Source organism: Narcine bancroftii, chromosome 8 (assembly GCF_036971445.1).
Source record: "Narcine bancroftii isolate sNarBan1 chromosome 8, sNarBan1.hap1, whole genome shotgun sequence".
Lineage (NCBI taxonomy): Eukaryota > Metazoa > Chordata > Chondrichthyes > Torpediniformes > Narcinidae > Narcine > Narcine bancroftii.
In genome coordinates, this window is record NC_091476.1 from 106,252,205 (window position 1) to 106,268,156 (window position 15,952).

Consider the following 15,952-nt stretch of genomic DNA (forward strand, 5'->3'; position numbering starts at 1 on the left):
TGACAAGTGAAAAGATATAAAATCACATAGAAAAAAAGAGCACAGACATCTCGTTGCTGGCTGGCCAGGTATTATCTTTCATTTTAAATCAGCATTTAGCAGCTCTCTATCTCTCATTCTCTCTCTCTCTCTCTCTTAATGGAGAATTTATCTTTGGCAGAGGGCCAGGCTGTGAATGTCAGATGCATGATGGTACTGGTCTTTGAGGCCCTGGTCTGATGGCTAAGTGCCACAATCAATTGGTAGTGAAATGAGTTGGCTGCCTGCCAATCTCAGGTTGCTATGCAGCCAGCTTGTCTTGAGCTCTTCGCTGTTAAATCACAGAAGGCAAAGAGTTTGGTTCCAGACAACTTTTTTTTTCTCTTTTCAATTTTTTTAACCCATTTCAGGCACTGCCATTTCAAGATATCAGAGTACAGGATCTAAGGCCACACTCATGGAATGGCTGTTTAAAATTAGATGCATGTGCTTGCATTGTGTATGCAAGAGCAAGAACAATGCAATTTTCTTCCTACAGGGTATATGAAAATTAATTGGACACAAAACTGAATGCGATGAAGGAGAGGCAATAGGGGGCCAGAATGAGTTCAAAAATTGTTATAAGGTGAACAGTTTTATACTTGAAATTTGAACAGGCTCTGTTTTCTGGAGAAGTAATGGAGAGTTGGGGAGGAGAGAGAACATGATCTTTTTGTATCATTACACACTGCGAACATTTTAATATGTTGAGGGTGAAATTGTTCTCTGGCAATACTCCTCACTCAAATACATTAACACAACACGTTCGTACTCATTTTACCCCTTTGCAAATAATGTCAAAAGTTTGATTGAATGTCTAAACATGTTAATGTGTTCTGTTAATCGTAGCATTGGAAGCGCCACAGGATTTGAACTACATCAACGGAATGCGCAGAAAATGTAAACAAAATCACTCCATTACCAAAACCTAAAATGTTAGGCTCTGTGTTTTTGCTTTGAAAAAAAAGTACTAATTGAAGAATTGTTTATTCTGTTTTGCTTGGTGTTTTACTTGGCTGATGTTGCCTTCAGATGTGTTTCTATCTTCAAACCATTGGCCAAACTGTAAGATTATGAACAATAATTTGCATTGTCCCTGCCTGTTAAAATGTCCAACACTTGCTACATGAGAGCTGATGATCCTTCTGATATCTCAATTGCCTGCCACCAGACCTTTGGAAGATATGGTGAGAGAGCTCGGATGATAAAGCAGTCAGATATGTGGGAGAAGAAGGCAAGACGGGGGAAAGGGGAGGGTGGTACATCTCCACACTACATTTTGAATCCACTCTTTCCCTCAGCAATCCTTTATTTTCTTGTTTCATTTGTGTGTGTGTGTGTGTGTGTGGTTTTGTGTGTGTGTGTGTGTGTGTGTGTGTGTGTGTGTGTGTGTGTGTGTTGCTGCAAATTAGATGTACAGTTTGAAAAATGATCCCGAGCTGCTTCCTTCCCAGTCAGCACATTTGAAGCTGGAGATTAATGTCCATGATTGGTGTAATGCTGCCGCAGTAATCCGTGAGCAGAATGCAAGATGGGATATGGGGGAAAGGCCAAGATTCATGCCTGTGCTCAAGAGTTTACACAAGTCTCCATAGTAACATGACTGGTTATTTTGTAACCATTTGTTCTGTGTGAGGGCATTTTAGGAGGAGTATATTCATTTAACCAGAATATTTTGTGTAATTGAATGAATTACCTTTCTCTTTCTCGTGGAAAATGCTCCCCGATATTTTTTTAAATATTTGAGGCCAGTTCTGATGTGCCTAGCATGCAAATTATTCCTTTCTCTTTCATTTCCTTTAATTGTCATTTTATCACCTTCTCTCTGCTTCTTCTTTCCGATATTTCATCTCCTCATTGCTTCTTCTCTTCCATTTCTTCTTTACATTCTTTCTTCACCTTTTTGTCCTTCTCTGTTCTTTTCCCCACCTCTCCATTTTCTTTCTGTTGCTTTCTTCCACCCAGACTCGTTTCGCTCTCCGTCCTGTTCTCTCTCCCTGTCTCGATATCTGCTTTTATCATGTCACTATAGCCCCTCCCTTCTCTCTTTCTTTTATTTTCTATGTTTCTCATTGTTCTCCCTCTATCTTATTCTGCTTCTTGCCGCAAAGTTGGCATTTCTGCCCTTCTCCACCCCCACCTCACACCCCACAAAACCCCCTCCTTTCCTCAGTTTTTGCTGAAAAAATTGTGCAAAGAATCATCAGTCCTCCACTGTGCCACAACCACAACACCACCCCCCCCGCACCCAAACACTCCCCCACCCCCTTCCGTGCATACACACATACAGTAAAAATTAGTCGTTGACTTCGCAAGAGTTGGGGGGGGGGGAGGGATCCTTCAGGAACTGCCTTGTCCTTACTGGGTGAAGGTATGTTGGAACTCTTTGCCTCCAATCCAGCTGTTAACTCATAGGAAGAGGCCACTTGTTAAACCCGAGCGGCTGAGGGAGAAGAAAATGGGATTATGAAAGGCGTTGTGGTGTTGTCGAGCTGCTTGTGAATACTCTCTCCTCCCTGTCATGGCTCTCTGCTTCTAAAACCCATGCCAAGAAAAAAATCGAAATGCTCAGTGTTGGCAATTTTACAAACAGATGTTGCCTCTTGATGCGCAGTTAAAGCAGAGACTAGAACAACAGTTCTGAGATTCTAGACGACTTTTTTTGGGAGGGTGGGGGTTGTTACTTTTAGGTGTGAAGGTTGGGAGGTTAGTTTCAGTGATGTTTTTTTTAAATTGGGGCTCATGTTAATCGTTTTATCTACTAATTTATTTTGGTTAAAAAAAAAGCCTTTTTATCTGTCTGCATCGACAACGACTGGACAACTGCTGAATGAATCCTTGGCCCTTCGTCCAAAAAGGCCCCCGTGTCTTACCCACCTCCGCACAGCGTAAAACAATATTAGGAATGTTTGGACGTTCCTGGTGAGTTAAAGACAACACTATCTTGGACACAAGGTGCCCAGGTCACTTTCTTGAGGGAAAAGGATTTATTTCTGTTTGCTTTAGCTTCTGTTTCAAACATTTTCCCCTTCTTATTTCCCCCTCGCCGTTGATTAAGCGACAGTGGTTACTTTGAATTTAGTTTTCAAATTATAAGGCTTGAGCAAAGTGTTCAATTTGAATGGATAAGTAATGGGTGCAAAGCAGGATAACTGTTAATATATTTGCAATGCTGGCGTTACTTCATTTTTCTGCCTCTGGAAGGGTTCAAACTTGCATACATGATTCTCCGTGATCACTCGATCTTTTCCTTTTCTGACTTGGGCCTCTTGACTTGAAAGTGTTAAAATTATTTGGCACTGGAACTGCATTTCAAAGCAGTTTTGTCCTCTCTTTACATTCAAGATTCACAGGGTATCATCTGATTTTGAAATTCAGATTGGTAGGCTTCACGGATTGTGCCAAAATCCACAATAAGTGGATTCACAATAAGTCCTCACTCTCTACCTCTTTCTTTCTATCCACTTCTTCACCCTTATTTAGCTACTGAGAGAGAGAGAGAGAGAGAGAGAGAGAGAGAGAGAGAGAGAGAAAGTTTACTGACAATAGATTCGGCAAGTTCGTCTTTGTGTTTTTGTATATGTTTGTGTGTGTGCATGTCTTTCTGTCTGCGTGCATGCACACGTTTGCATGTATTCTCCATTTTTTGTGAGGTGGCAAGTCTTTTCTTCACTCTCACTGCTGACGGCTGTCCATCAACCATGATTCTGTCATTGAATTGGGTAAGAACGTGTAGTGCCTCGTGCCTGCTTTCCTTGGTTGGGGCTGCATTGGAACAGATGGGACCCCCCTCCTCAACTCACATTCATTTGACAATTTTTTCTTCTCTTTGATTTGCTTTTTCTTTTGTTGAGAAACCAAGCCAAACATTCCCAGTCTAATCAAGCAAGAAAAAGAATTGCAGTTGCCATTTTTTGGGGGTTAGAAAAGAAACAGCTGGCTTTTGCAGTCAGTGAATTCAATTATAGGAGAAACTGATTCCATTTACATAGGATAAAAGTTGATTGGATGACCTTTATGAATTATAGAATGAATTCCAGCACCCTCCTCCCTCATTGTCTTGTGTCATTGTTTCTCCTCCCTCTTTACTGTGATATGGAATTGCATTAGATTTTGTTCATGGCATGCATGTATGTGCATGCGCATGTGTATATGTCTGCCTGTGCATATGCGCATGTGCTTTCGCACACGTTGGCAGTGCTGCCCCCAACATTGGTTGAATTTTTCCGTGCCGCGGGGTAGGCCTTCTTGTCGGACAAAGCAGTTTGCTTTAAAATGAGGCAGGATACATACAGAACAAAGGGAGTGGATGGGTGGGTGATGGCATTGTGAGTGGCAGGAAGTGCAGAAGAGATCGGTGAGAAGTGCTATGTCAATCCCTTCTATCTTCCCAAATAATTGTCCTCTGTTTGGATTTTGTGAAAACTTATAAGATTGTAAATTTTTATTATTTTTCCTTTATTTATTTTCATTTTTATCCAACGGAGGAGAAAGAAAGAGAAAGCATTTAGCAGAATGTTTTCCTTCCATCGCGTCACTGTTAGAAATGTGATAGGATGGTGGGCTTCCACGATCTGACTGGACATTTTGATTGCTTTGGAACGTTGCATTGAGGGGGTGTGTGTCTGTTTGTGAGAGTTAAGCTGTAAATCTGAAGAAAATTAATCCTTTCATTTTCAAAAATAAGAATGAAGAGGTGTGTGTGTGTGTGTGTGTGTGTGTGTGTGTGTGTGTGTGTGTGTGTGTGTGTGTGTGCGTGCGTGCGCGTGAATGTCTGTGTGTATGGGGGGGGTGAGAGAGAGAGAGAGAAAACAAAGTGAAAAAGCAAGGCAAAGACTGTGTCCAAGCTTGGCATGCAGAAGGAGTCTGGGTCGCTGGCCAAGGAGCCTGCTATGGTACAAAACAACCTTCCAGAATTCTCCCAATAATGATGAAGACAAACATTTCACTCAATTCTGTGACTTTATCTTTTAGCCTTTACTCATTTTAAATAAGTAATTTTATTTTGTGTACATACAAACACATACCCATCTAATACTTATCTCGAATATTAGAAGATAACATTTAAAAATTTTTAATTTTAATGTTTTATAAATTCTCATGCATTTTCGCTGTTAATTATATCAAGTTGCAGGTTCTGGTAGTTAAAGTAGTGAATTATATGCCTAAAGCCTTTAAAAATTTCTTTTCCTTTTCTTATTGCTTTCACTTTAGGACCTCAAACTCCTCAACCTCGTGAGATAAAACGCGTCCCCTGAGTCATCGACGCCCTATGCCAGGGATTGAAGGGAGAGCCAACAAACGATCCTGTATAGATGCAAGAGCAGCCAGATTGCAATGTTGGTGTTTTCGGTTTAATATTATTTTTATAGTTACTATTCAAAGAACCTATAGTCTTATTTTGATCTGATTTGACCTGAGAGATATAATGACATGTAAATTTAACATTATAATAAGTGAAAAAGAAATTCTGTGTTAGGTAGGACATGTTTACCTCAACACGTTAATTTCTCAACTCCTTGTTGAAGTGTATTTTCTCTGTGGAAACAAAAAGAGGAGAAAAAGTGAGTTAGAGAAAGAAAGTGGAGAGAGGAGAAAGGTTGATGGCATTAATGACATAGGAGAGAAGATGTGTGGTCAGCAAAGAAAAAGAGAAGACAGAAGGAGCAGAGATTGCAGAGCCAGCTGCCACTAACCCGTAGATCCGAACTTGTGTTTCAACTACCTCACAAGCTCGTGTCTATAGGTCTGTGTCTACATGGTAAAGAACCGACTAGCCATCAACGCAAGACGCTTTTTAGAGGCAATTCTCAATGATCGATGTTGTAACAGTGCTTGCCTGCATTGTGCCCCAGAATTGAGGCTGGTGATTATATTAGAGCACATTTTGGATGCTGAAGTTGGAGAATTGGATTTTAAAACCAACTCTCGTGATGAGAATCATTAAAATAAAATAACATTATCGTTGACAGGTCCTTTTGCCTAACCAGTTTTGTGCTCTAGACAAACCTCAAATCTGAAGCTAGTTGGGCCAAATTTAAATCATGTTTTTTTTTTAACAGCAGGGTGCGGCGAAAATTGTGGAAGTCCCAATCCATGAGTCAGTGATGATGTGGACCTCCCAGCTGGTAACTCCCTGCCAGAATTAACTGTTTCCACAGTTATTCACTTAACTTTCTGGAAAAAGTGGCCCAAAAAACTTACTTTGTAATTTCCTAGTGATAGAGATTTATGAATAAGTTTGAAATTCAATTTCTATATGGGGTTATTCATGAATGTTTAAAAAAAATAGAAAGCATATTTCAGGATAGCTTTTATTCAAAATGGGCAATGAAAATGTGTCTTGCAGGTTCACTGTGGTGGCCACACATCACTGATACCAAGTTTCGAGAACCTACAGCACAATAACTCTCAGTAGGCATCGGTGGGATACAGGGGTTACCTCCAGGTGGGGATGTGGAGGTAGTGAAAAGAGGATTTGGGGGACCATAGTATTTGGCTGATTGAGGTGGGTGTCTCCTCATCATTGATAACTATTTGTCAATGGGTGTTAAAATTTGAAGTTGTTAATTACAAACTGGTCGATGTATTTCTGTGTGTGTGCATGTGTGCAATTATATCATGTTTATGAATTTCTCCATGTTTCTCCTTCTCAGAGTGTGCGTGTGTCATCCAGCCATACCTTTAGAGAGTGTAGGTATGTAGGGTAAGTCCAAACCAATACAAATTTCCCTTTCTCTGCTCATCCCACACCACCCTGATCCATGCCTGTGACCTCTTTCCACTGCTTCGTTTTGCTCAACCCAACTCTTCTCTGAGCTTCTGATATAGGATTCGATGGGGCCAATCCCTGTGTGCGCCCAGGCTGAGGTAGTAGGTTGTATAGTTTAGAATTATACCAAGGGAGATAACTGTACAACCTCCTAGCTTTCCCTGGGGCATGCATACAACAGCAGCGGGGGAGCAAGGCACGGACAGGCAACCCAAAGAGGAAATAGAACAGTAAAATTCAGAAAATGGTAAGCTCTTTGATTTACTCTCATTGGTTGAAACCTATCAGTTTGGCTAGAGAGATGATGGGTACAAACACTTTTCTCAAAAGTTGCATTTTTTCTCCAGGGAAAGATGTTGATGCTTAAAATGATGGTGTTAATTCTTTGTTCTCTACAGCTCTTTCTGTTCATTGATTCACTTTAAAACAGAACTGTTGTTTACTGGCATTCTGCTTTGCTCATCGCAGAGTTTCACTCAACCCAAGTCACTCATCCTATAGAATAGATCAAGTAACCAATCATTTTTCTGGTCAATCTCATCTCAATGAGTGCTAAATTATAGAGTCTTAAATCAAAGCCATTAGCAATGGGCCATCAATTGGATTCCACTATTATGGCAGTAGATAATAATAATAAACAGAGTTACTCAACAGATTACTATCCAATGATTCCATTGAAAATTGATTATTTGAAACATGCCTTGTGTTGCGAGAGGAACAGGTTGCCAAAGTCCCCAAACCTCAACATCCCTCAAGGGTTTCCCTTAGCTCCTATCTGAGTCTACTGTAGGTTCAAAGATAGAATTGGAGAACCTGAGAAGCATATAGTGCAGAAAGAGACCATTCAACTCAGTTTGTATGTGGCAGCAAAAAAGTTAATTTTGTCCACTTTAATGCATACCAGTGGATTAAAGAATTTAAGATGTTTATCTAGGTGCTTTTTAAATGTGAAGATGTTTTCTGACTCTGCCACTTTTTAGGATGGAGTTGTGGAGATGGAAAATATTTCCCTGAGACCACTAATTTTACAATTACATTCATTCAACATCCCCTGCTTTTCTGCAGTAAAGCAAATCAATATTTCCTCTTCACCCTGTCCAGATTCCAAACAATTTTATACACCTCACAAACCTCTTCTGTTCCAATAGGAGTGATCCCAGCTTAGCCAATCTCTTCTCATTTTTGGAATTATTCCAACCTCATCTGTGTAGATATACGTGACAGATTTTGATTAATGAATCATTATTATTGTATCAAGTGACATGTTGGTTGGATCTTGCACTGAGGGAGTGGAGGTGGGCCTAGGATTGGAATGTGTCACACCCATGTCCCACAAAGGAATGCTTACACCCCAAGAGATGAGGAATTGGAGGGGTTCTCCCATTCTGAACATCTATCCCAGCAACAATTTACACAATGGCTACACAAAGCAAAATAGTCCAAGATTAAGATAGCATTATCAAACAAAATCCACTGAGAGAAAGGTTTAAAACCATGACTTTATGGAAGAAACCAAGGTGGAGATATGGAGCAGATGAGGGAAGAAGTTCTAAAGTTTAGCAACTCATCAGCTGATGCTCAACCATGAATCAGCAGAATGAAAGAAATCAATAGCTGTGCAAAAGTTCAGAACTATAAATATTTCAATAGTCTTGAAGGGTTAGGGGGGTCCACAAGATGCTCAGGCAAGGGAATTGCTTAGGAATTAGCATGGGGGAGTGGGGACAGTTGGAGGAAAATTGTCTTGTGTTTTTAAAGGGCTCAGAAATGAAGGCACAGAAAGAGCAGCAACACCATGAATTGTTTTTCATCCCTATCTAGCAGGTGAAGTAAGTATATTTCATACTAGCATTGAAAGCAAGGCTATGATACCTGTCATTCTGAGAATGTGACTTCAAACACAAAAAAAATGCTGGAAATAGACAGCATGTTTGTTCCTCTCTCCTCAGATGCAGACTCACCTGCTGAGTAGTCCTAGCATTATCTGCTTTTATTTTAGATTCATTTTTATTTTTCCGCAAGGCAATTTTTAATTGCTCCATGGTTTTTTGACAATTTGAATTCAATTTATTAAAATCTCTCAGAATAAATAGTTGGTGTCAGTAAAAGTAACTGCAAAGCTGCAGTGTTATCATTAAAAAAAAAACAATTAATTCATTCATTGATGTTCTTCAAGAAATGAACCAGTCTTGACCTACATTGTATATGAGACCCACAGCATCATGGAGTTGAGCCTTAGATGCCTTGGGAGCTTTGTCGGTGAGACAACATCTTTTCGACCATGGGCTATAGGCTGCATTTGGACCACATCCAGTGCCCTCTGGCAGATGTGTGCATGGTGATGAGATCCTTAAGTTGTAAAGGTTTGTGTTGGTGCCTCACCAACTTAAGAAATCTCTGACGACCAAATAGTTGTCATAAATTAGGAAAATTCTATGTCAAGCAAGGAAATTCCTATGAAGAATGCCCACTGGTCGGCGTGGCCACATGACCTGTTTCCACATTGAACAATTCCCGATTCTGTGCATGAGCCCCTGAAGTAGTAAGTCTCAGGAATGGGACTGAGCAATATTTGTCTAGTGATGCATATCTTCCAAAATTGAATGGAATTCTGAATGAATCTGCATTGATCCAATAATCCCAGAAAGTGAAACTTCACAGATGAAATCGTAGAAGTCAGTACTGTACTAAATCAGTTTATTTTTAATTACTCTGCACATAAAACACACAAAATATTTGTTAAAACAAAGTCACATGGTTAGGTATTAAGTATCCACCATACTATTACATCAGAAATGGTGAGATTAATGAACCAACATTACTGAATAGATGCTGCCTGACCTATGCCCCTCCAAATTTAGTACTTGCCAGTTTTGTAATATTTGGTCCTGAATAAACTTTTCTTTAGTTCAAAACACAGAAGTGGATTACATCAATCAAACTCAACTTAATAACACACTCTGAAATGGTTTTATTACATCTTAATTTGAAGTTCAAAGTTTGCTGACATTGAATGCTAAAGCAATGGTTGTGTGGGTGACCTGAACAGACTGTCAGAGGCAAGAATTTCATTGCATCTGTACATTAATACTTATGCATCTTATAATAAACTATAATCACCAATAATACCCAGAACAGGACACCAATGAAGGCAAAATTTAGATTTGACTTAGACTGCAAAATCCTTGAAATTAAATGAATGGAGCATTCTTCAGGGAGTTTTAGAGTAGATGCAATCTAGATTGCTGGTCAAGACCAGGAAGCAATGGATAGTGCATCAGTCTAATTTAGATGAGGAGAAGAAAGTGGATATTCAGTTAATGAGGACATTCGAGTTTGAGAAGGAGACATTTATAAGCACCAAGAAAATCAAACAAAATGGGAATAAAGAAAAATAGAGTGGTAATATCAGCTCTGATTTTTCTGAATGGGAGAGCAGACAGAAGGAGCTTGTGACTATTTCTGCCTCTATTTCTAGCTACTTATACAAAGTGGATGTTTTCTCTCTCCCTTGACATCCTCAGAAGCAAAGATAATGTAGGTCACATAATTATCGCTGTCCATTTTTGTTTTGGTTGAATATTTTATTTCAACTTTTTTCAGTCTCCAAGTAATTTCAAGAAATGAATACAATCTTTTTCAACATTCATAGAATGTACAGAATCTGTGATTTGTTCCACCCCTCCCTTGCCCTCAAACACATAACCATACCAATTATGCATTATGCAAATAAATAGTTGCATAAATACAAGTGGGGTTCAAAGCTCCCATCAAAAACCTAAAAAAGGAACAACTTAATTAACTAAGTATGAAGTTTTAAAAACAGCAAAAAGAAAACCAAACTAAAACTAAAACTATCCCTGCTCAGAGTTTAAATGGCCCAAACCATTATATGTAAAGGAGTCACAAATTGGCACAGAATTATTAAATGGCAAAATATTCTAGTCCAATAATTACCTTCACTTAATTGGATCAGTGTCTGATGATAGTTAGATTAATAATGATGGTTATGGGGTGAATAGTAACTCTGAGACATAATGGGTCCAGGATGTTCTGGAAAAGCAAGATCCCCTGGAGGACGTGTCCAAGGTGACAGATGGAAGAATGAATGAATGAATGATGGTTGCAGACTGTTAATTAACTACCATGTTTCTGCTACAAATATTAATTCCATTTTTCCTTTATGGATCAGAGGAATTGGTGAGAATGACTCTCTTTTGTAGGTGGAATGGAACTGTATGGAAAATAAGAGTTTAGAAAAAATTTCCACTTAGGTCACACAGCTGCTTTGTAATATTTATTTGATATCCCCAGCCAGAAATGTAGCCTCGTCACCATAAAACTCACATCCATTGAAATCCGTTAAATTGCATTTTGTAAGTCAGTGATAGTTGGTGCCAAACAATGTCTCTGTCAGAAATACTAACTCCTAAAAATCCATCCATGCAATATATTTCAGATCAAGAGATTATTATTGGGGCATCTGGATCAGCAATGAAGCTAATTACAGATTCTAAACTCCACAGAAATCATCCTAGGAAATGAGAATTGAAAGTTTTTCTTGTGTCATTTATTTAAATTGTTTTTACAATATTAACATTCTAGTATTTCCAGCATTTACTGATTCTATTTCAGAGTACACCATCTGTAGTTCAATGCTTTTATTTTCTGTATGTATTGGTCAAAGGTAAAGAGAACAAAAACATGTTTATATCACCCCTCTCATGCCCTCCAGATGTCTCAATTTGCTTCACAACCAACTAATTGTTTTGAAATGTAGCCATTATTCTTTTCATAATAAAGCAGCTAATCTTTACAATTCTATAAGACCATGACTTTGGAACAGAATTAGGTTATTCAGACCATCAAGTCTGCTCCAATATTCAAATCATGACTGATGTATTTTTCCTTTCAACCCTATTCTCTTACCTCTCCCCTTTACCTTTGATAACCTTACTAATCAAGAACTTATCAACCTCTGCTTTAAATATACCCAATGAATTGGCCTACACAGTTGTCTGTGGCAACAAATTCCACAGATTCACCCCCCTCTGACTGAAGAAACTTCTCCTCATCTCTGTTCTAAAGGAGCATGCTTTTATTCTGAGGTTTTGCCCTCTGGTCCTAGACTTGCCACTACTGGAAACATCTTCTCCTCATCCACTCGATTTAGCCATTTTAATAATCAGAATGTTTCATTGAGATCCCTCTCATCCTTCCAAATCCCAGCAAATACATGCCCAAAGCCATCAAACACACCTCATGGTTAACCCTCTCATCCTTGGGATCCTCTGGGTCCTGTTTACACCAGCACATCATTCTTCAGATATAGAGCCCAAAACTCCTCACAATATCCCAAATGTGGTCATAAAGCCTGGATACTGCTGGATACCTTTGCTTTCGTATTCTAGTCTTCTCAAAATGAATGATAACACTACTGAGTCCACCTGCAAGTTAGGGAATCTTGCACTAGGGACTAGGAGGGTGGGGATTTGTTCCAGCATGGACTAGTAGGGCCAAACTGGCCTGTTTTGTGCTTTATATGGACTCCAACACAACTTATTTCAACTTCTCCGACTCAAACTGCAGAGTGAATTCTATCACATTGTGATAATGGTTATTTGACCTTAAGCTCCCTTATCAAATCTGGTTCATTGTATGCCACCAAATCCAGAAATGCTTTTCCCCTAGTGGATTCAACCAGAGGGCACCCTAAAATGCCATCTCGTAGGTATTCCATAAATTCTGTTTCTTGAGATCAAGTGTCAACCTAATTTTCCCAGGCTGAAGTCTTCATGATCAGTGTAACTTTGCCTTATTGACATGGCTTTAACTCCTAATAATGATTTTCATCCTACATCCTGGCTGCTATTTGGAGGCCTTGCAGCTTCTCAACTCTACCCACAATGATTCTACATCCTTTGATCCTATGTCCATTCTCATTAACAATTTGATTTCATTTTTGTCACTGGTGCCAACTTGAAGAACAAAGCCCCTCTGCCCAACAGCCTCTCTTTTCAATAGGATGTATTACATTGGATGTTTAATTCCCAGCTGTGTTCCTCCTTCAGCCACATTTTCATTATGTCCACATCTATTCTGTCATCTTAGCTTTATGCAATGAAATAAAAGTCCAGATGATGTGGATTTTTTTAAAAAGTAGCAGTTTCATACCACCAAGTCATAAGATGGGGATTTTTCATCTAGTTCTGTGGAAACCTCCTGCTTCCAATAATTTCATTAATTTATGTGGAAGATTTATTCTAATGAGACATTCAAAGCTTGTTCACAGTATCAAAGGCAATAATTAACACCAATGCCAAACCAAGGGTGGTCAGGACAAATGACAGTCTAAAAAGGCAGGTCATTATTAGAGGAGAAGTGGAGAGTTCAAGACAATCCCAGACATTATGGCATGGACAGCTGAGGCACTGATGAGATGAAGGGATCAGGGAGGCCAGAACTGAAGGAAATTAGAGAAAATAAGTGCAGGATTTGCTTAAATCATTGAGTTAGCGGAAGGATTTATCTTTATTCTACAGACATGACATTGAGCAATTCAAAGGTGAGGAATGTACATTGCATCTGAGACATTGACCAGAAAAATCTGGGCATCACTGTGGGGATACAACACTCATATGATGAAGGGGCATGAGCTTTACTACAAAAAAATACAATACAAATCCCTGAAACAAAGACCACACGTAAAACCGTGGTAGAATCTTTAAATTTAAATGTAGGCATACGGCATGGTAACAGGCTCTTCCAGGCCACAAGCCCATGTCACCCAATTACACCTAATTGATCTACAACCCTGGTACATTTTTGAAGGGTGGATGGAAACTGGAGCACCTGGAGGAAACTCACACCTATATGGGGAGAACAAATAAACTCCTTACTGAGGCCACTGGATTTGAATCCAAATATAATTTTGTATATGCAGATTTTTGCAGAGCTTCACCATTGTAACTTGAGATGTACTTTTAAATGCTTTGGGACACCACAAACGGTTCTACATAAATGCTTTTTTTTTTCTTTTCACTCACTTACTCATCCCTTGATTCTACTTGATATGTGAAACTCTGCATCTGTGATCCATCAGCAGTTTCGTACCACACTCGCTGGTGTGAATGGAAAGCTCAGTCAGGCAGAGTGTAAATCTATAACTGAGCCTTTTTGCACATGTATTAAACCAGCCATCATGCCTTTTTCTTTCCAACTCTAAAGCTGAATTGGAACAGAGGAAAATACACTTGCTGCACTCTTGGCTGAAAGTAGGTAGCGAATGCCACATCTGAAATGAGCGTCCCTTTTACTTCCAGAGATATTGGTTCAAGGATTAATATTGGGTCTGAGTGATTGCCTCTGCTCTTTAAACGCCATGGAATTCCATATGTCTATCTAAAGGTTCCTCCACTATTACTGCAGCACCCCAGAGATGCAAAACTTGGATCAACACGTAAACTCTGCCTTGATCCAATCAGAGTCAAACACAAAAGTCTGCAGACACTATGATCATAGTAAAAACATAAAAAATTTTGGAGGAACTTAGCAGGTCTTGCAGCATCCATAGGAGGTAAAGATATATATCCGAAGAAGGCCTCAAGCCTGAAATGTCAGTTATATATCTTTACCTCCTATGGATGCTGCAAGACCTGCTGAGTTCCTCCAGTATATTTGTCTCTTTGCCTGCTCCAATCAGGACTAAACCACAGTGTCCTTGACCTGCCATAAGTTAACATATTTTATGAACTTGAACAGGAGTAAAGAGTAAATGTATTGCCTCAGTAGTCAAAGTCCCAGATGTTAATAGATGAGGTTGTGCCTTTAAATCCCTGAGATGTTTAGCTGCAGTTTTAGGCTGAATACTGAGTGAGTGATGAGGAGCTAAAAGAATCAATTAACAGATTAGCAATTTGCAGAGTCATACATTTATCAACTGCTGTATACATTTATTTTTGCACAGTGGGTTTACTGAATAAAACAGGGTCTCATTACAAAAACTGAACCAATCTACTAGTTAGAAGTCAAACTTTGGAAGCTTATTTATATGACAGTTCATCCCAAAGAAACGTTTGCACTCTGATTAATTTTAAACTGAAGAAACAAGATTACTGTAGAACAGTGTTTTCTTATTTCAAAATCACTGGAAACGGAACACTGGTTTTAAAGCATAAGGATGTGACTCTGTGGCTGTATATTGCTTAATTTGATATCCTCATTATTTCTGGATTGTGTATATCAGGTAGCTGACACCGGTAAAAGTAACATTCAATTCAGACAATGTAAAGGATATAAATGCTCCTTGTCACTGGCGCCGATTTAAAGATCAGACTGAGGCACAATTTGTCTTCTCAGGCGAATATGAAATATGCCATAGCATTCCTTCGAAAAGAAATAGGAAGTTCTCTCTGGTGTCCCGGCCAATATTTATCCTTTTACCAATATCTTTTTGCCATGCACTCATTGTTTTTTGTGGGAGCCTTAACATACAGGTTACCTGTCGTGTCTTCTACATGATGATAAAATTTACCTTAAAAATACATCACTGGCATTAAAGCACTTTGAGATGTCTGAGGTCATGAAAGGGATTGTCTAGTGGCAGGAGTGTCAGTTAGAAATTCTTCCTAGTTGGCAGTATGTCACCAGGCCATCTACATACTTCTGCTTTCTTTTAATTTCCACCCAGAGTCTTCATCTGATCTGACTGACCAAATATTTCATACAAAATCTCCAGGCAATAAATATGATTCAGGATAAACCAGTGAGTAAGAAATAATTTCATGAGTAGGACTGGGTTACTTGGGCATACAGGCTGGCTTGATCACTGCTGCTCATCACATCACTGTTCAAGCTAGGTCTTTGGACAAAACTGAGAAATGGAAAGTAGACAGAATATGTGGAACTTAAACTTTATTTCATTTTTAAAGAAAAATGTTACCATTCTCAAAGATTTAAAGCTAGAACCCTCTTCTCCACCAATCTTAAGGGGTAGCTTTCATTGGGGGGGAGTGCAGGGTGTTGATATTGAGACCAATAAAGCAGATACAGCCAGGTTTTAGGAAAGAAGCAAATTAACAGTTTAACTCTGTTTTTATTCTTAGTAATTATTCTTTTAATTTTTACACAGCATTTAATTTCCATTATAAATTGCCTTGAGTC